General features: G+C 39.5%; 1 protein-coding gene and 1 long non-coding RNA gene across 2 annotated transcripts in view; both read right to left on the reverse strand.

Moving 5' to 3' along the window:
- LOC129655038 (uncharacterized) overlaps positions 1-10,509 on the reverse strand; it is a 100,375-nt gene extending 89,866 nt beyond the window's left edge. The window contains exon 1 of the long non-coding RNA XR_008715718.1: positions 10,419-10,509. This is a non-coding gene — a long non-coding RNA (uncharacterized LOC129655038). The remainder of the gene's footprint in view (positions 1-10,418) is intronic.
- The window catches only part of NTNG1 (netrin G1), a 364,680-nt gene that overhangs the window by 275,954 nt on the left and 67,437 nt on the right, over positions 1-21,289 (reverse strand). The gene's annotated exons all lie outside the window — the stretch shown is intronic.

Below are 21,289 nucleotides of genomic sequence, written 5' to 3' on the forward strand. Positions count from 1 at the left end.
GGCATATACCCTGAAGAAACCAAAGTTGAAAAAGACACCTGTATCCCATTGCTCACTGCAGCACTGTTTACAATAGCTAGAACATGGAAGCAACCTAGACGTCCATCGATAGACGAATGGATAAAGAAGTTGTGGTACATATACACAATGGAATATTACTCAGCCATAAAAAGAAACACATTTGAGTCAGTTCTGAGGTGGATGAACATAGAACCTAGTATACAGAGTGAAGTGAGTCAGAAAGAGAAAGATAATGCACATATCGGAGAAGGCAATGGCACCCCACTCCAGTACTCTTGCCTGGAAAATCCCATGGATGGAGGAGCCTGGTAGGCTGCAGTCCATGGGGTCGCTAAGAGTTGGACACAACTGAGCGACTTCACTTTCACTTTTAACTTTTATGCATTGGAGAAGGAAATGGCAACCCACTCCAGTGTTCTTGCCTGGAGAATCCTAGGGACAGGGGAGCCTGGTGGGCTGCCATCTATGGGGTCGCACAGAGTCGGACACGACTGAAGTGACTTAGCAGCAGCAACACACATAAATGGAATCTCGAAAAACAGTACTGAAGAATTTATTTACAGGGCAGCAATGGAGAAACAGACATAGAGAACACTTATGGACATGGGCAGAGGGGAGGAGAGGGTAAAATGTATGAAAGAGTAACATGGAAACTTACATTACCATATGTAAAATAGATAGCCAATGGGAATTTGCTGTATGGCTCAGGAAACTCAAACAGGGGCTCTGTATCAATCCAGAGAGGTGGGATGGGGCAGGAGATGGGAGGGAGGTTCAAAAGGGAGGGGTTTATATGTATACCTATGGTGGGGATTCATGCTAAGGTTTGACAGAAAACAACAAAATTCTGTAAAGCAGTTATCCTTCAATAAAAAAATAAATTAAAAAGAAAAAATAAATGAAAATAACTTTGAGATGTACTAAACACATCATAATTTCTTGCAGTATAAATAAGTCACTTCAGACAGACAGAATTAAGAGCCTGAGAGGGCAGTGAAGGAATCCTCTCCTTCTAGATTTTGAATTGTGTGCTGTTTTTTTTATTTTCAAAGAAAGCATACTTGATGAGAAAATAACATCAAGTATGTGGACAAAAAGGCTAACGCTGGATCAACTGAGGGCACTCACTTATCGAGCACAGAATTGATTGTCCTTCAATCAGTTATTAGTGAAGCTACCAATTCAAAATGGGACTGCTAGGCAAAAACCCTTTCTTCATTTGTAACATTTCCACTCTCTTAGTCTTGCTGCCAGCCCAAAGTCTTTTGCTTGATATGAGCAGTTCTAATCTGCCTAGTACCTTGATGGGCTCACTATGCAACTCTTTGATTTAGCATGAAGACAGTCTGAGGCTTTATTTCATCACATCCTCAAGCATTTTTACCAGTTGCCTGCTTAGAAGGAGGCCCTCACTCCATTTACAGCAGTTACTTGGATGTTGTGAACAATGATCAGAACAGCAGAGATGCGCTCAGAAAGTAACGCTTCCACCTGGTAGGCTGACCACACACGGCACACGACCTCATTCACTGCACTCTGGTCTGGCCACTATGTTCACATACACAAGAAACTAAATGGTACACCTCACGAGCTGATGGAGAGCTTTTCGTTGATCCAGGCCTCACAGCCGTATCAGAATTCAAAATGTTTTAACATCTGGACTTGGAGGAACAATGCCATATTTAACTTCCCTGAGCCTCAGTTTCCTTGTGTATAAAACAAGAATAATGACACTTATTAATTTAATAATAATTAATAATATTAAAATTAATTTTAATATTATTTATTAATAATAAACAATACCAATAATATTAGTATTGATTAAAATAATTAATAATATTAAAATAATAATAATTTAATAATAATAATGACTACCTTATTAATTTATCTGAGGTTACTGTAAACTTGGTCCAGTAGATGCCATGTAGTAGTCACTTGGCCAATGATAATAATTATTATTATTGTTTCTCAATTTCTAGGAAGATGTGATGATTCCACATGTCTGAGATAACCTATTACAGAATTTAGAGCCATGCTTTCACAGGAGTGTCTGGCTTTCTCTAAACATGCAAGGAATACTATAACCAAGATAGAAATTTTCTCTGATGTGTTAGGTCAAAAGCGATTGTATAAACAGATGTTACAGTTTACGGAAAAACAATAAAGTCTGATCTCAGACTTGAAATCTCCCAGTACGTAAAAAGCAAACACTGATTAGTATTTCAATATTCAGAAAAATCAAGAACATGGGAGAGAAGAGAAACAGATTAATGAAACTCTGGACTAACTCTAAATCCTAACCTCACTCTGGACTAACTCTAAATCCTAACCTCAAATGAGTTATCAGTGAAAGGGATAGTGCTATTTTTGTCTTAGAGGTATTGTTTAAATTTTGCCTTTAGAAAAGAATCCTTGTGATTCAGGTCTCATCTAGCAAAAAAAAAAAAAAATGTTTTACATTGATGCAAGAATAGCTTATATGGATTGTCTGACACATATGTAGTACTTGAATAAGAACAAAAGAAGCATAGGCGATTGCTATCTAGAAGTCATATTAATAAGTGTTTTAATAAACTACTAAGAATATCTTTCCATTAGTTTTGAATTCTGGCTTTAAGGTTCAAGAAGAACCAGTTAACATCATTTAAAGATTATCTGGGAGGATTCATGTAAGTGACTATCATCTCAAATGATGTTCTATTGAAACTCCACTGACAAAGTATCTTTGAAAGAGATTTAAGGAGTCAAGTATACCAGAGTTAATTTTACAAGCAAATTATAATGAAAAGTTTCTAATGCCAAAAAAAATAAGTCCCTGTTTGTAAGAGACAGAAAGACACATACACACACACACAGAATGCTTGTTTGCAATTTGAGCCAAAATTAACTCTAGCTGAAGTTCAAAAAGACAGACACATCTTGGTCTATTTGGATGCCTGGTGAAACAGACCCAATGGAATTGATTTACTCAAGGGACTGGGGAACTAGCTAGGCAAGAGTGAATCCTAAGGAAGGAATAATGAAGGACATGAAAACAATGAAAGGTTATTGCCAAAGAATTAGAGAACAGGACATTTTTTAATAAAGCCAAGAGCTTACTACTCATGGAATCCTCCAACTCATGGCTGAGTCCTAGGGAGAGGAGCTCGACATATATACTAGAAGAGCAGATTAAAATCTCTGTGCTATCCTGAGTACCTGACCAGTTTCCTTTAAATAGTCATATAATAACAACAGTGGTCAACATTTACTGAGCCCTCACTCTGGACCAGGTGCAACCCTGTGAACGTTCTAAAGCCCCACTTTACAGATAAGAAACCCAGCCAAAGGGGGAGATTAAGTAATTGCCCATGGCCACATTGCCGCTTGACAGAGGGCTAAAACTTAGACCCAGGGAGGAGGGAGTTGGACCCCACAACCCTACGCAGGTCCACTACAGTTTATGGAACAAAATCTTCAAGTGGAGAACTGGGTTTTCCCTATCACGCAAAAAATATTATACAGAAGTAGTTTTGAGGCTTCAGGATTTCTAGAGAACATAACAAACCATTGGTCTTTCTTTGTAAGCAGTACCCTTAAGACTCTGCAGCTTTGCTAGGAGGCACCAAGAGTGGCAGCAGGTTCACAGACATCGCAGGTCATCAAAGATAACCACTGGTGCCATCACTTTGGGAAGTTAGAACATACAAGTTGGTACCTATGAAGACCGCGAGCAAATCTCCTTGGAATAACTGAGGAAATCTTTAGAGTGATAGAGGACACTCAATAATGAATGGGCAGATAGTCAAAGAAACAGTGTTTGTTACCCTGTATTTCACCACTAGGCTGATGGGGGCTGGAGAAACCACCTTAGGCGATAAGGATAGTGAAGCTGCGAGAAACACAGTTGGGTAGAAAACTGCCATTTGTGTGCCTGCTGCGTGCTGAGCTCCACATCTGTATGACACTGCCCTGGAGGCATGTGAATCGACGTGTGTTTTATTTCTGAGAAATAAAACTTTTGTCACATTAATGACAAATTCTTCTCTTATACAATGAGAGAGGGAAAAAGGAATATGAATGTGGTGGCATTTATCTCAAATGCAACATTTTACTTCCTACCTCTGTTAATGATTGTATTTAAATAGCAGGGGGAAAAAAACCCCCAGAACATGTTAAATTTAGCATTTAACATCTGGGATCAATTTAGTCAAATTAAGACTCACAGAGTTCACTAGGACGTTATCATATAGTCATAATATATTGTATTTGTATATGCTACACAGTTGACACTGGATAAAAAGTGGCTTTAAAGACAACAGACCCCAGTTCAAACGCTGCCTGCTCTCACAAGCTGCACAACTTTGGACAAGATACTTCTTCTCTCTGAATCTCATACCATTTGTTTATAAAATACAGATGATATTTGTGTACCTCAAAGCATTAACGTGAGATTTGCAGGTAACATTATTTGCCAAGTGCTTAGAACAGTACTGGTCCCAACAAGCATGGTCTCTACAGCCTTTCACCTATACTTCTTTAGTCTGTGGTTCTGGCTGGTGGCTATTTGGGCAATTAAAACGTTAATTATTTAGGAGGGTTTCTAGTTTTAAAAAAAAAGCTCTGGATTATTCAAAATTTCTAGATCAACAGAGTAATGGAGGATTAGAAAACAAATTCTCAGTTTTACCTGGATACACATGAGAATTTCCTTGGGATAGAAAGATTTTGTCTGCCTGGATACACACCAACGTCATATTTTCCATATACAGAAAAATATGACGAACATATTGATTACTTACCTCATGCCATGCTCTCTGCTAATTTGCTTTCAGCATCTGAATTAATTCCATCAAAAGGAGGAAGCTATGGTTTACATAGTATCATGCTCAGAGCTAGTAATGTGATTTAGCTGGGATTCAAACCTAGATCTGTTTAATTCCAAAACCATGTGTGAAGCCTCAATCCATGTTGTCTTAACTCTCTAAAAGGCTTGCACAGACATATCTATATATTTTTCATAGAGAATCTATCAGTGAATATAGGCAAGTTTTCTTTACTGATTTTTAAATTTTTCACTCCGTATTTCTTTGTCCTGTGAGCAGGAGCTTCTCACCTGCCTCTGACCTATGAGATGGATAGAAATATCCTGTGATAGCCTACGATGATATCTGCTGATCCTAGAACCGTCTTGAGAGCCCCTTCCTAGTCAAGCTCTTATCCAGAATCTTTCACCACTGAAAAGGAACTGCTAAGTCTTCAGTTACATCACATTTAAACCTTATACTTTGGTCTAATAATAAATAAGTGTTTCCCCTTGGGACAATCTTTTACTTTTTTTAGAGATATTCTCTGGATATGCAGACTAAGAGTAACAGTAGCAGTAGACAACATTTATTAAACATATTATTATATGCTAGATATTACACTGATTGATAAACACACATTATCCATTTTCCCTTCTCCAGGGAATCTTTCCGACCCAGGGATCGAACCCAGGTTTCCTGCATTGCAGGCAGATTCTTTACCATCTGAGCCACTGGGAAAGCCATATATATATATATATATATATATATATATATATATATATGCTAGATACTGTACTGATTGATAAACATGCATTATCCATTTAGTACCCACTCTAACCTTATAAGGAAAGTGACTATCATTCAACAGATGAGAAACTCAGCCTTTGAGTCTCAGAGCTAATAATTTGCAGAGGTGGGTCTCAAACTAGATTCTTTCTGACACACACATCCATATTTTTAAGTGCAATGGATTGCTGTCTTAGTACCAGAATGTGAACTAAGATGCAATTTAATTTCTTGTTATTCTTTCATAATTAAATGAACATACTGCAATCCTGTAAATTCTGTTAAATACCATGAAATACCTCAGAAGAAAAAGAAGACAGTAACCCAGTAGGGAGCATTCAAAACTGCAGCATTCTAGGCAGGGAAACTGAATCAAATCCTTTTTAGTAAAATCTTTAGGAACCAACAGATATCTGACCACAGAAGCTACCCAAACAACTCAGGGGACTGTGCTTCACCATCCTCTTGAAGAGTTCACTGTGCAGAGAGGGTGAGACAACCTGGTGTCCGGGAAACTAAGACTCATTACTTTGGAGATGTGTCCTAAATTACCAGACTTAGAAATTAATGACCAATGCATGTAAGTGTCCTGATAAGCATCAGTTTTCTTGAAAATGTGTTTCTCGGATGTTCCTAAACAAACCTATGATGACAGTCCTTTTCAAGGAGAGAAATCTGCAGAACATAAGCCTTAATTTAGGGTTTTATACTCTCAAACAGATATTCAGGTAAGGTTGGGTGCTGTGTCAGAATTGGCAAACGCATACCCATGAGCATTTCCTGGCACGATGCCAATACATTTTCAGAGATCCATGAATTCTCTTATATGTCATCCCTTGCTACCCTAGGCATCTTTTTATAAAACAGAAGGCTAACATTAAAACTATTTAGCCTATAGAAGTGGGAAGAAGTTAACTATCCCATTAGGGATCAAATCCATAGCTTTTTTTCTCTAATAAAAGCATCTCAAAGCAACTAACGTTTTCAAAATTCCCATGTAAGTATTACCTTTATTCCACAAGTTGTCATCATTATTTTCATCAATTTTCTCCCCATTCTTTCATAAACTGACACCTTCCCCATTCCAAGGGCTCACTCCTTAATCTGACACAATCCCAAATTGATTCTTCCTGGATTTTATCCACACCTCACTCTGCCTCTACCTTGTATAACAAGCAAACAAAAATGTTCTATGATTTTTAAAAATAAAAAATAAAGCCCTTTATTTTAGTCCCGTTACCATCAGAGATACTAATCTTTCTTGGTCATCCACATCATGCAAGAACAATGTTTACGCCACAGGGCAGCTAAGCCTGTGTGCCACAATTACTGAGCCCATGCTCTAAACCTGCAAACTGCAATTTCTGAAGCCTGAGCATACTAGAGCCCATGATACATAACAAGAGGAACCATCACAATGAGAAGCCCGTGTATTCCAACTAGAGAGTAGCCTCTGCTTACCACAACTAGAGAAAGCCCATGCAGGAACAAAGACCTGGTGCAGCCAAAATTAAATAAATAAAAAATTATTAAATGTTAAAAAGAACACTGTTTACTATTTTATTTTTGTTATAACCAATATGTCAATTATCAAAAAGTTAGCGAATATAGTTAAGCAAAAGGATGAAATTATCACCCTAATGCAACTACCTAGATATAACCTATACAACATTTTAGAATATATCCATCTACTCTTTATGTGTGTATACAAATGTTTTTAGAAAAAACATAGGGTCATTCTGATTTATACTGTATCTTACTAAAGAGAACACAGCTAGTGTTTTTCCATATCATTAAATAGTCTTATGTACTTGAACAAGTAAAGGACATTCAGTTGCTGTTTAGTCTCTAAGTCATGTCTGACTGTGACCCCATGGACTGTACCCTCCAGGCTCTTCTGTCCATGCTGATTCTCCAGGCAAGAATTCTGGAGTGGGTTTGCCATTTCCTTCTCAAGGGGATCTTCCCAACCCAGGGATCAAACCCATGTCTCCTGCTTGTCAGGTGGATTCTTTACCACCGAGCCACCTGGGAAGCCCAAAGGATACTCATTACCCTGCTCCCAGTCTCCTCACTCCCTAGTCTCTTGTCCACATATACAATTCTCAGCTATGACTTCCACTTGTTAAATTCAGCAGCCTTTTCTCATTTTCTCCTTTTTTGATCAACTTGCAATATCACACAAGATACAGTGATGACCATACTTTTTCCTAGAAACTCTTTACTTCAATTTACACGCCTCCCTGTGTCTCTGCACCCCCACCCCCACACCAAAATTTCCAATTGACAACCTACTTACGAGCCACCTGCATCACAAGCTGCTTTCCTTGCACTGTCTCTCCTTATTTCTACCAAAATGAGGCGAGAATACCAAATATCAAAGTTAGATATTTTTCCCATTTAATATGGGCAAAAACTGAAACTTCAGAATAAATTACTTGCTCAAAGTCACAGTGGAGTAATTTAAGCTAATTTTTCAAAATGCATATTCTTCGGTTCCCCTCCAAACATACCCTATTGATCTGAATCTGGAGAGATAAGACCCAGAAATGTGCCTTGTAACATCATTTCTAGGTTATTCCAAAGTTGACTAAATTTAGAAAAGCATTGGCTCAAGAGTCCCTTCTCTTAAAATGAAATTAAAGCCCATCTCACATCTTCAGTTTCTTTCTGAGCTCCAGGACTAAACTTTGAGCTTCCTACTAGACTACAAATTGGTGTGCCCCAAAATGAATTCTGATAATCACCCTTTCTCATCCATCACTTCCTTTGCTCCTATTCCAAAAAGTACCACTGGACTTCTCATTCCCCAGACTCAGGCCCTAGATGGAATCTGCCCAAATTCTTATGCTCTCCTCTAAATTAGGTTACTTCTACTGGCTTTCATCACTACAACATTCTTCATCCCCAATTACTTAATGGCTATCAGTTAATAGAAAGCTGTTGGATACTTGACCCGACAAATGGTGAACAGCTCCAGTGTATACCAGGTGCCAGCCAAGAGCATGGTACTGTGTTCAGGGAGGACCTCCAATCCTCACACACCTTATGTTCTGACCAAACCAATGGCACACTGTGTCTGCAGCTACTGCTCTTTCTTTGCTCCAAATGTTTTCTCTACCTAAAATGCCCTTTCCTTGCATTTTGGTAGGTTTAGACCCTAGGCATTTCTCAGTCTGGCTCAGCTGTCACCTTTGCCATATAGCTGCCCTGAATCTTTTCAGACAGTGTGGTCTACCTTCACTGCCATCATCTGCACTAAACATATGCCAATGTGAGGGCACACACCAGTTTTACATTAGAAATGTTTGCTTGTTAGTTTGATTTTAAGTGAATATTTTCTCTTGCCTATAGGATTGTGGCCTCCCCGTTTGTGTATCATCACAACCCTGCAGAGCATTATCATAAAAGCTCTATACAGAACTCTTCACATCAGGCTGAACTGAATGAAATTGTCTTTTCCATGGGCCAAATATGGTGAATATTAGTACTTCATGTGTTTCAATGTAAACACAGGCCAAGTACCCAGCTAAGCATGTAAACACATGTGATATCTCAGTTAATCATCACAACAGTCCTTTGGAGTAGGTGATATAATCATCCTCATTTTACTGACATGGTAACCACGGTTTAGAGAAGTTAAGTGATTTGCTCAAGGTTACACTGATAATAACCAAAAAGCTCTAATACTGTGGCCACCTGATGAGAAGAGCTGACTCATTGGAAAGACCCTGATGCTGGGAAAGAGTGAAGGCAGGAGGAGAAGTGGGCGACAAAGGACGAGACAGTCGGAAGGCATCACCAACTCAATGGACATGAGTTTGAGCAAGCTGCGGGACATAGTGATGGACAGGGAAGCCTGGTGTGCTGCAGTCCACGAGGTCGCAAAGAGTCAGACACGACTGAGCGACTGAACAACAACAACAATACTGATTATAAGTGGAAGAGTTTGTTAGAAACTGGAATAAAACAGATGAAAGTGGTAACACAAATTGCCTCTTAGTGGTAGGCTCTAGGAAAATATATGTCACTTTTACTCATTTTGTGTATTTTTTCCTTTCCACAACAGGAATATAGCACTTGATTGTGAATTTTAAGAACTAGCAAATGCATCATCATAATAATAAATAAAATTTGTTAAGCACACACTTGTGCCAAATATTCTAATTCTTTTAATGTTCACAGGAATCTTATGAAATATAGTATGGCAAATGCGGAATCAGCCCAAGAAGGCTGAGAATTTCTCAAGGTTACACTGCTAGTTAAGTGGTAGAGTCAGGGCATGCAGTCAGACTGCAAAGACTATTCTCTCTAACTATAAGCCCTGCATATCCACAAAAGCTGACACTATATATCAAGGATATATTTTAAATGGCAAAAAATGAAAACATATTTTAATCTAAATCAAGGTTTAAAATGAATGCAAAAAGGTGAATGAATTTGGTATCTTAATTCCCCTTTGCTATGGCTGACATGGGCTTCCCTGGCGGCTCAGACCATAAAGAATCTGACTGCAATATGGGAGACCCAGGTTCGATCCCTGGGTCAGGAAGGTCCCCTGGAGAAGGGAGTGGCTGCCCACTCCAGTATTCTTGCCTGGAGAATTCCATGGACAGAGGAGACTGGCAGGCTACAGTCCATGGGGTCGCAGAGTCGGACACAACTGAGCGACTAACATTTTCACTTTCATGGATGATATAAAATTTCAGGCTGACTCTTTTAAAAAATGTCCCACTTTCAAAGGCAGAATAACTTGTTTACTAGCTTCTTCAAAGAATAACTATTAGAGAAAACACAAAGGCATAGAGTCATACTGAGACTTACATGATGGTGAAGAATTTGAACACGAAAGTTTTTTCTGACTCTGCCACAGGAATTTGTTAGCTAGACCCAATTAGGTCCAAAATGTCAATGAGGAACTAGTGACAGATAACTTAGTAACAGCACTGGGGAGATAAACCAGGTGAAGGGAGGGAGCATGAGAGGCAGGGAGGGTTTAGTAGGTACCTAGAAAAGAATGTGTTTGGGGAAAAGCAATTCCTAAGTATGGTTTTGGGAGCTGCCTTCCACACATGCTCCATCCCTGAAATGTGAAATACAGAAACTGAGAAAGCATGGTAGGAGCTTTAGTGCCAATGGTTAGCCAAGTCTTAATAATATGTCCTTTAACATGATTTCTTGTGGCAGTCTCTTTAAACAGGCTGCTGTGCTTTTCATAGCTTCCAGATGTTAGAGCCATGATGCAAAAAATTGAAACAAGTATAATGGGCTTGATTGTGCAGAATCAGATCAATTCAAATTAGTTTATGAGCCCACTAAACATTAACAGTCAATGAGTTTACAAGAGATTAAAATTGAAAACAACACTAACTATGGTGTTTCATGAAAAAATAACAGCTAAATAAAAATATTTCATTTCACTTTTATCTAATAGCAATTTTCAAATTATCCCAAAATATGTTTGACTGTGAAGCTTGGCATTTTCCACTGTGTCTTTTAAAAGCAGAATTCTAAGGTAAGTGGAAGAACTACCTTGAGGTGTTTCCAGTGGGCATTGCCTCTCAATGGTCACTTCCATCACCCACTTGCTTTGAGTGAGTTAATACATGCAAATGCTGAGCATATAATGGACACATGGTAGCTGCTCGATATACGATGTTTTGCTTTCCCTTTCCTCTACACCACATACGTAAGAAGCCCTTTCTTGCTTATTGTAAGGACAAACTGACATAGAGAAATATATATTAAGTTAAATGGAATCACATGCAGCTGGAGTCTTTCTCTCTAAACTCTTGAGAAAACAGGCTAAGTCCAGAAGCTCCAATAAATAATTCACTACTCAAAGCTCAATAATGTCAAGATTCTTTTACAAAAACAGGGTATTGTCTATGGACTTTTTGTATGTTTGGAGTTACTGAGTTAACAAGGAAAAAAATGACTTGACATTACTGTTCATATAACAAACTAAAATGAGCACAGATTTTAGAGCCCAAAAGACCTGGTTTTGAATCCCAGTTTCAACACTTACTAGCTATGTGACCTTGAATAAGTCCCGCATCTCTTAAGGAGTCATTCTGAAAGGGATAATCCTTTCCTTGCAATGTTGTTATGAGGATTCAAGATAAGATATGGAAAGTACTAGTCTCTGATAAATAGCACACTCATTAGGTGATATAATATTATTATAACAGGTATTCAAGCATACTTATTACTACTAAGTCTGCAATTGATAAAATAATAATATAACAGACTTAAAAGATTTTTAACAAAAATGTGTGGGTTATGCTACTGTAAGAGAAAGCAAATGGGATTACTTGCTCAGAAGGTTTGACCAACTCCTAAGCCTCTCATTCTCATATAATGCTTTTCTCTAGGAAAATGATAATATCTCATGCTGATTTTCCCCTTAGAGATTTATGAGTATTAAATATATTTTAATACATCTATAAAGAGATTTAAACTCTTTTTGGAAATAAAGCTGAGGGAGCCATTGATCAGAATTTGACATAGGTATAATTTCACTGCTGGGCTGCATTTTTCCAAATACATTTCTCCCCATAAACTGATGGAAAATTCAGTATTTCATTTTCTGAATATTGCCCAAATGAATTGTGGAAGTCCAGCAGAAGTGCTTGATTGTAGTTTCATTAGACTTCTTTTCCTTTAGGCCATACAGGTGCAATGAAAGAAGAAAGAAAATTAATTAAATTTATGGGCATGTTTATACCCTCTGGGTGTCATAAAATGTACTGGCTCAGACATTTTTCAAGTAATTAAGCAGACATCTATGTGTTTCCTAATGAGTTGCTGCCCTTCCCTTTTTAATCTGGTGAGAGATCTTATCACCTGCCTTCTGTCAACTGATGGGCTTATTCTCTGGATGAGTTCAACCTTCTATCCTTGTGTTGCAACATGCTAATGGAATTCCATGGATACAAACATGAGATCCTCTTGTCTGCACAAATCTTCTCAAAGGTCAAGTAGTAATTACACTGGGTGTGGTTATTTAAGAATATTAAAATGAACTTGTTTGCCTCTTGTATGTATTATCGAAGATGTTGGTTTAGACTGAGATACACAACTGAGACATGCTCATAGATACACATTTATATATGCATGCTTAAGTACAGGTTATACATTACAGAGTACATGTGCTTCTGCTAAGTCCACTCAGTCATGTCTGACTCTTTGTGACCCCATGGACAGTAGCCCAGCATGCTCCTCTCTTCATGGGATTCTCCAGGCAAGAATACTGGAGTGGGTAGTCATTCCCTTCTCTAGGGGATCTTCCCAAATGAGGGACTGAACCCAAGTCTCCTGCATTGCAGGTGGATTCTTACCATGTGAGCCACCAGGGAAACCCATTAAAGTATACACGTCACATATAATACATATGGAAAGAGAAGGACTAATTCAGTCTGGGGCTTAGATGAGACAAAAAATTTGAACTACCTCTTAAGGATGTATTGACGTAATTTTGGCAAAGTCAGGGCGAGACAATTCCATCAGAGATGAAAGCCATATATAAATAAACTAGCTTATATGATGCTCCTCCAACTCACCCAGCCCTGCTCCAGACATCAAAAACCCTTAAGCAAACTATACATAAAATAATTAGAGCTCTAAATAATAGAAAACATATAATTGATTGCATTCCTCAGTAAGAATTGAGGATAAGTGGATGTTCAGAGAAGATATCCAAGGGCTACAATACAGAGGACAGTATGGAGAAGGGAGTCACCCTGAAGAAAAGGGAGGATATGCTGAGCTCAGCCAGTGGATGAGTAAAAGAAATGGTACAGGGGATTCTGGATGAGCATCCACAGGAGCCCAGGAGGCACTGCTCTCCCTAGAGCAGAATGTGGCTGAGGAAGCAGCAATAAACAACATTAGAGAGGCACAGAGGCCCAAATTAAAATGGAAGGCCTAAAAGCCAGGCAGAGAGGTTAGAATTTGAAACTTTTGTGTAAATTCCTTGGCAGTGACATATAATCAATTCTTTTTTTTTAAAAAATCACTTGAAGAAATCTTCAAGAACAACTAATCTAAACCTATCCTCCCTGTGCAACCTTTCCACAGATGAAGAAGTATATTGAAAATAGTGTTTTATTAAGATTCTTCGGGCAGTGACACAGGACAGTCTGAGTCTCAGGTGCTCCAGTGGACACCTCACCTTCCCTCAGCTCTTCCCATCTTCCTCTCTGCCTCCTGGGATCCCCTCTCAGCACAAGGGTACCTTCTTCTACCCACAGCTGGCCTTGGCTCTCCCTCTCCCTTACTCACCCTCATCAGTAACCTGATCCTGGCAGTTTTATGTCTTTATCCTCTCTGAAAGCTATCCGCTTCCTCGGCCTCCAGGACCACTGCTTTAATTCAGGTCTTTGTTACTTCTGACTGGGTTGCCACAGAAGTTACCCTTTCTCCTTGCCTTCAGCTTTGTTCCACTCCAGGCCATTCCCAATGACACCAGTGAAACAAGATGAAGGTGCCTAAGCCAGATTTCATATATATATACACACACACATATATAATTAAAGTTGAATATAATTAATGTGTACTAGCCAATGATTTGATATACATTTACATAGTGAAATGATTACTACAGTCAAACTGATTAACACATCCTCTCACATACTTAGCATTTTTGTGTGTGATGAGTATACCTGAAATCTACGCTCAGCGTATTTCTAGTGTTCAATACAGTATTAAGTATAGTCATTAACCCATTTATCTAAAAACATTATTATCTTCAGATTAACACTTCAAACTCCCTTGCATGCTCTCACCCCAAAATGTTTCTCCAACAGGGCTTCCCTTTTTGTAATGCTCTTCTCCACCTCCTTTATCTCTCTACTTTAGGACACATTTAAATCATACCTTTTTCGGTTGCAGTGGACTAAATTCTGACCCTTCCAACTTAAAACCTGAAAAAACTTAAACAAAAAGGGATGCATTGACAAAGAGGATCACTATGGAGCTGGGCTCAGGCACTCCCTACTTTAATGACACACTTGCTGTCAGACTGCTCCAGACCTTACTTCCCTGCCCCTTCCCCAAATAGAATAGCTTCATTTTTTCCCCTTAGAGACAGGCTTTCTTCATGTAGGGGCAATATGGCTGCAGGCAGCTGCCTCTGGACCAAGTAGAAAAGAGAATTCTTTCACGAGAATTGCAGAGAAGTGCCTTCATTGGCCCAAATAGGTCATATTTCTATTCCTGGGACCTGTTATTACAGAAAGCAGAATGGACTGCCCTAACTGGCTCAGACAAGGTCTTGTGTGAGAGGTTGTTATCAGGACAAGGTGAGAAATGAGTGAGCGCTGAGCAGAGGAAAAGCCAATGAGTCAAAGCAAGAAGACTTTCTTGCCCTGTCTACACTGAGTCCCCTCTACAGACGCTCCTTTAACATCTCTCACATACTGCTATCTTAAGTCACCATTACTATAAAACTCTTAGGAAAAACATAGGCAGAACACTCTGACAAAAATCACAGCAAAATCTTTTTTGATCCACCTCCTAAAGTAGTGAAAATAGAAACAAAAATAAATAAATGGGACCTAATTAAACTTAAAAGCTTTTGCACAGCAATGGAAATCATAAACAAAATGAAAAGACAACCCTCGGAATGAGAGAAAATATTTACAAACAAAGCAACCAACAAGGGATTAATCTCCAAATTATACAAACAGCCATGCAGCTCAATATCAAAAAAACAAACAAGCCAATCAAAAAATGGGCAGAAGATCTAAACAGACATTTCTCTAAAGAAGACATACAGATGGTCAAAAAGCACATGAAAGATGCTCAATATCAATAATTATTAGAGAACTTCAAATCAAAACTACAATGAGGTGTCACTTCATACTGTTCAGAATTAATGCTAGAGAGGGTGTGGAGAAAAGGGAGCTCTCTGTATTGTCAACTGCAATGTAAATTGGTACAATCACTATGGAGAACAGTATGGAAGTTCCTTTTAAAACTAAAAATATAGTTAGACATGATTCAGCAATCCCACTCTGGGGCATATCTCTGGAGAAAACAATAATTCGAAAAGATACACCACTCCAATGCTCATTGCAGCACTGTATACAATGGCCAGGATGTGGAAGAAACTTAAATGTCCATTGACAGAAGACTGGAAAAAGAAGATGTGATATACATATATGTAGAGGAAGCACAAGCTGGAATCAAGATTGCCAGGAGAAATATCAATAACCTCAGATATGCAGATGACATCACCCTTATGGCAGAAAAGGAGAACTAAAGAGCCTCTTGATGAAAGTGAAAGAGGAGAATGAAGAAGTTGGCTTAAAGCTCAACATTCAGAAAACAAAGATCATGGCATCCGGTACCATCACTTCATGGCAAATAGATGAGGAAACAGTGGAAACACTGGCTGAGTATTTTTCTGGGCTCCAAAATCACTGCAGATGGTGATTGCAGCCATGAAATTAAAAGATGCTTACTCCTTGGAAGGAAAGTTATGACCAACCTAGATGGCATATTAAAAAGCAGAGATATTACTTTGTCAACAAAGGTCCATCTAGTCAATGCTATGGATTTTCCAGTAGTCATGTATGGATGTGAGAGCTGGACTATAAAGAAAGCTGAGCACCAAAGAATTGATGCTTTTGAACGGTGGTGTTGGAGAAGACTCTGGAGAGTCCCTTGCACTGCAAGGAGATCCAATCAGCCCATCCTAAAGGAGATTGGTCTTGGGTGTTCACTGGAAGGACTGATGTTGAAGCTGAAACTCCAATACTTTGGTCACCTGATGCGAAGAGCTAACTCATTTGAAAAGACCCTGATGCTGGGAAAGATTGAGGGCAGGAGGAGAAGGGGACAACAGAGGATGAGATGGTTGGATGGCATCACCAACTCAATGGACATGGGTTTGTGAAGACTCTGGCAGTTGGTGATGGACAAGGAGGACTGGATTGCTGCAGTTCATGGGTCACAAAGAGTTGGACACGACTGAGCGACTGAACAGAACTGAATATATGCATATAAAATAGATTATTAGCCATAAAAAAAGAATGAAATAATGCCATTTGAAGCAACACGGATGGGCCTAGAGATTGTCATACTGAATGATGTAAGTCAGAGAAAGACAAATATCATATATTATTGCTTATATGTGGAATCTTAAAAAAAATGGTATAAATGAACTTATTTATAAAACAGAAATAGAGTCACAGATGTAGAAAACAAACATAGTTATGGCAGAGGAGGAATAAATTGGGAGATTGGGAGTGACAAATACACATTACTAAATATAAAATAGATAAATAGTAAGGACATACTATATAGCACAGGGCACTCTACTCAATACTCTGTAATGGCCTATATGGGAAAAGAATCTAAGAAAGAGTGGAGATACGTATAATTGATTCACTTTGCTGAATACCTGAAACTAACACAACATTGTAAATCAATTATAGTCCAATAAAATTTTTTTTAAGTCCCCGTTAGATCATGATGTGCTTCCTTATTTGCCTCCCTCAAGAATATACTCTAAGGCATATCCATGACTAGAGTGCTTGGCATACAGTGGTTTCTCAAAAACATTCACTGAATGGATCAAAAAAAATGTCAAAATGCATTACTGACCAAAAGAGAAAGGGTTAATTGCCATAGTGTGATAATCACAGCAATAGGTAAAGCTTCCAAATGGAGGCGGGCCAGAATAGAGGAGCAAGGGCCCAGGGTCAATGTCATGAGGGTATTTGTAGTTAAATAGAGATACCTGCCTCTTGAGAAACCTATATGCAAGTCAGGAAGCAACAGATAGAACTGGACATGGAACAACAGACTGGTTTCAAATAGTAAAAGGAGTACGTCAAGGCTATATATTGTCACCTTGCTTATTTAACTTATATGCAGAGTACATCATGAGAAACGCTGGGCTGGAAGAAGCACAAGCTGGAATCAAGATTGCCAGGAGAAATATCAATAACCTCAGATATCCAGATGACACCACCCTTATGGCAGAAAGTGAAGAGGAACTCAAAAGCCTCTAGATGAAAGTGAAAGAGGAGAGTGAAAAAGTTGGCTTAAAGCTCGACATTCAGAAAACTAAGATCATGGCATCTGGTCCCATCACTTCATGGCAAATAGATGGGGAAACAGTGTCAGACGTTATTTTTGTGGGGCTCCAAAATCACTGCAGATGGTGATTGCAGCCATGAAATTAAAAGACGCTTACTCCTTGGAAGGAAAGTTATGACCAACCTAGATGGCATATTAAAAAGCAGAGATATTACTTTGCCAACAAAGGTCTGTCTAGTCAAGGCTATGGTTTTTCCAGTGGTCATGTATGGATGTGAGAACTGGACTATAAAGAAAGCTGAGCACCGAAGAATTAATGCTTTTGAACTGTGGTGCTGGAGAAGACTCTTGCAAGTCCCTTGGACTGCAAGGAAATCCAACCAGTCCATCCTAATGGAGACCAGTCCTGCGTGTTCATTGGCAGGACTGATGCTGAGGCTGAAACTCCAATACTTTGGCCACCTCATGCGAAGAGTTGATTCATTGGAAAAGACCCTGATGCTGGGAGGGATTGGGGGCAGGAGGAGAAGGGGACGACAGAGGATGAGATGGCTGGATGGCATCACCAACTCGATGCACATGAGTTTGGGTGAACTCCGGGAGTTGGTGATGGACAGGGAGGCCTGGTGTGCTGTGATTCATGGGGTCGCAAAGAGTCGGACACGACTGAGCGACTGAACTGAACTGAATTGTGAGATAAAAGTGAATGCAACAAGGAAGGAAAAAAAAAAAAAAAGGAAGCAGGGGAAAAAAAAAAAAAAGGAAGTCTTTTCTTTTAAAAAGAAACAGAAGAGCTGCAATCTCAGAACACATGGAAACAAACTTATGAACACAAAATGTAAAATTTGAGCTTTAGTTGTTGGATTCTGGATAACCGGGAATGTTATCTATTTCCCTTATATAGTTCCGTTTACTGGCTATGAAAGGAATCTCTCAAACACATGTTGTGGTATGTGGGCAGCGGAATGGGGACAGTAGTGTGTGGGGTCCCAGGAAGAGCCTGCAGAAGCCTGAGGTATTGTTGAGAGCAGGCATGTCTGTCAGATGAACTGTGTCAAGGCTGTATATTGTCACCTTGACAATATAAGGGAGGGTGTGTTCCTGCAAAAGATCACCCACCTGAGGGACTAAAGTTTCTTTTAGAAGGGACTCTGCAGAAGGGAAGGGAGAATACAGCATGCTAAATGGGGCTTCCCAGGTGGTGCTAAGGGTAAAGAACCTGCCTGCCAATGCAGGAGATGCAAGAGACTTGGGTTTGATCCCTGGCTCAGGAAGATCTCCTGGAGGAAGGTATGGCACTGCACTCCAGTATTCTTGCCTAGAGAATCCCATGGACAGAGGGGCCTGGCAGGCTACAGTCCTTAAGGTCACACAGATTTGGACACGACTGAAGTTCTTTCTAGAAGGGACTCTGCTTAAGGGAAGGGAGAGTACAGCGGATAAACCTACCCCGGGAAGAAAGCCTTGGTGCTGGAAGGGGGCCATGAGTCTGAGTGCAGCCCAGGGCTGGACACTTGCACATGTCTCCCAGCCAGACCTCTGGGATGAGACAATAGATGGAAATAGATGAAAGAGTTCCCTCCTGTATTGTTCCGGGACATATTTGATAAAGGTTAACAAAGTGAGCAAAGAAGCATTCTCCCCTTCCTGCATGAATCAAAGCTTTGCAGAATCAAACAATTCTTTGCAGTCTTCAGAGGATGCACAGCATTTTGGCACCTTAAGGACTTGAGCACCGGTTCTGTCCCCAGGGCAGTGTCAAGAAGTAGGGAGGTGGGGTGCCCGGTGCCCTGCAGAAACCATTCCTCTGTGGATACCAGAGGCAACAGCAGCAGGGCCACTGGAACTAGAATTATAATAACTGTTGATATGCATGCCACCTCTTTAAAAGGCAAAAAGTTTTGAAGCATTTGGACTATTTAGAAAAAAAAAAAAAGAATTAGCATGGCCAATATTGATACCCAAGACTAAACATATGTACAGCTTCTCCATGGAAGAGTTCATTTTTCTCCTTGGTATCTGGAGCAGAAGTTGATCAAAAGGAAAAGCAGAATGAAGAGATTCTTAAAAATAAATGCACAGTAACATTTCCTGCTAAGCACCATGAAAAATCTGGCTTTGTGCCATCTCTTTCACAGTTAACAATATTCTTCCTTAGGGAAGTGGCTATTCACAATCTAAAAGTCATTTTTTTCAGCATGTATACTTACTACATATAGAATCTGATTCCATAGAGGAGTTTTTCACAGATATGGGAGGAAAATGCGAAAGTGTCTGAGGCAAAATGAAATCTCTAGGTGTCATAGTTACTGCTAGGAAGAGTGTCTCTTCAGAGTGGAGGCCACAGCTCTGCTATTACAGAGGATAATAAAGCTGTGTCAGACGGGGAAGAGGATTTCTTTCATAAAACCTACACTGACACTTCTGGCTGGCCAGGATTCCTGAGAAATTAGGACCCAAGTAATTGGATGTTTTCATCTCCAAAACACACTTCATATCACTTCTGAAAAAATGTCAGTAAAAAGTCTTTTTCTTCCTTCTAGAAAATTACTAGGCAGAAATCTCTCAAGACCAAATTTCAAAGTAGCCTCCACGTTCATATTCTTAAAATGCTACGTACGTATCAGCTTCTGCTCTACAAAGGGGGTGCGGGAAGGGGAGAAAAACCAAGGCCTTATATTAAGGGAAGACTCATCCCAAACAAGGCTAGGGATGAGTCTTAATCTAGGCTAGCACATGGTCTGAAAACTCCCTGAGCATAAGAAGTACCTCTGAAGGCACTAGTACACTTTCCCACAACACAGCTTTACACAGTACCCAAGACATACATACATACAAGGCACTGAAAAGATATCTATTAAAGACTTTTTTTAATGCGTAAAATTTAAAATTTACACACTTGATGCTCCAGGAACAATCCTTGATATGATTATGAAATACAGCTTCAGGAAGAGAAACTGAAAGCCCCGTGTGTGTGTATGTGTGTCTGTGTGTATGTGTTAGTCCCTCGTTCGTGTCCATCTCTTTGTGACCCCGTGGACTGTAGCCCACCAGGCTCCTCTGTCCACAGGATTCTCCAGGCAAGAATACTGGAGTGGATTGCCTTTTCCTTCTCCAGGAAAGCCCCATACATTCATTCAATTAAGCAGGCATCTATGTAACATTGGCAGATTGTGAGAGATGCAAAGGTGAATGTTAGGAGCCCAGCCTAGAAAGAACCACTAGTCTAACTGGTAAGATAGACTTCATTAAAAAATCACAATAAATAGCACCTTTAAATGGCCATTAACATTAAATGCTCAACCTTGATACTCACCAAGGAAAAGAAAATTAAAACTACATTGAAACACCACTACACACTCTAGAATAGCAAAAGTGAAAAAGATGTGAGATATAGAATGTTGCTGAGAATGCATGGCAGGGTGGTGTTGGTGTGGGTGGCGGTGGGGGACAATGAAGGACAGGTCAGCCACTTCAGAAACTTCTTATCAAGGCCCAGGAAAGCCTGAAATAAGAGTAAGTTATACCCCAGCAACTGCACTCCTGGGCGCATGACCTAAGTGAAACACATACACATTTCACCAAAAGCAATACATATTTGAAAGTTCCAACAGCCCTGGAAATTACCCAAACCCTCATTCACACAG

The sequence above is a fragment of the Bubalus kerabau genome, chromosome 6, assembly GCF_029407905.1.
Source record: "Bubalus kerabau isolate K-KA32 ecotype Philippines breed swamp buffalo chromosome 6, PCC_UOA_SB_1v2, whole genome shotgun sequence".
In the NCBI taxonomy this organism is placed as follows: Eukaryota; Metazoa; Chordata; class Mammalia; order Artiodactyla; family Bovidae; genus Bubalus; species Bubalus kerabau.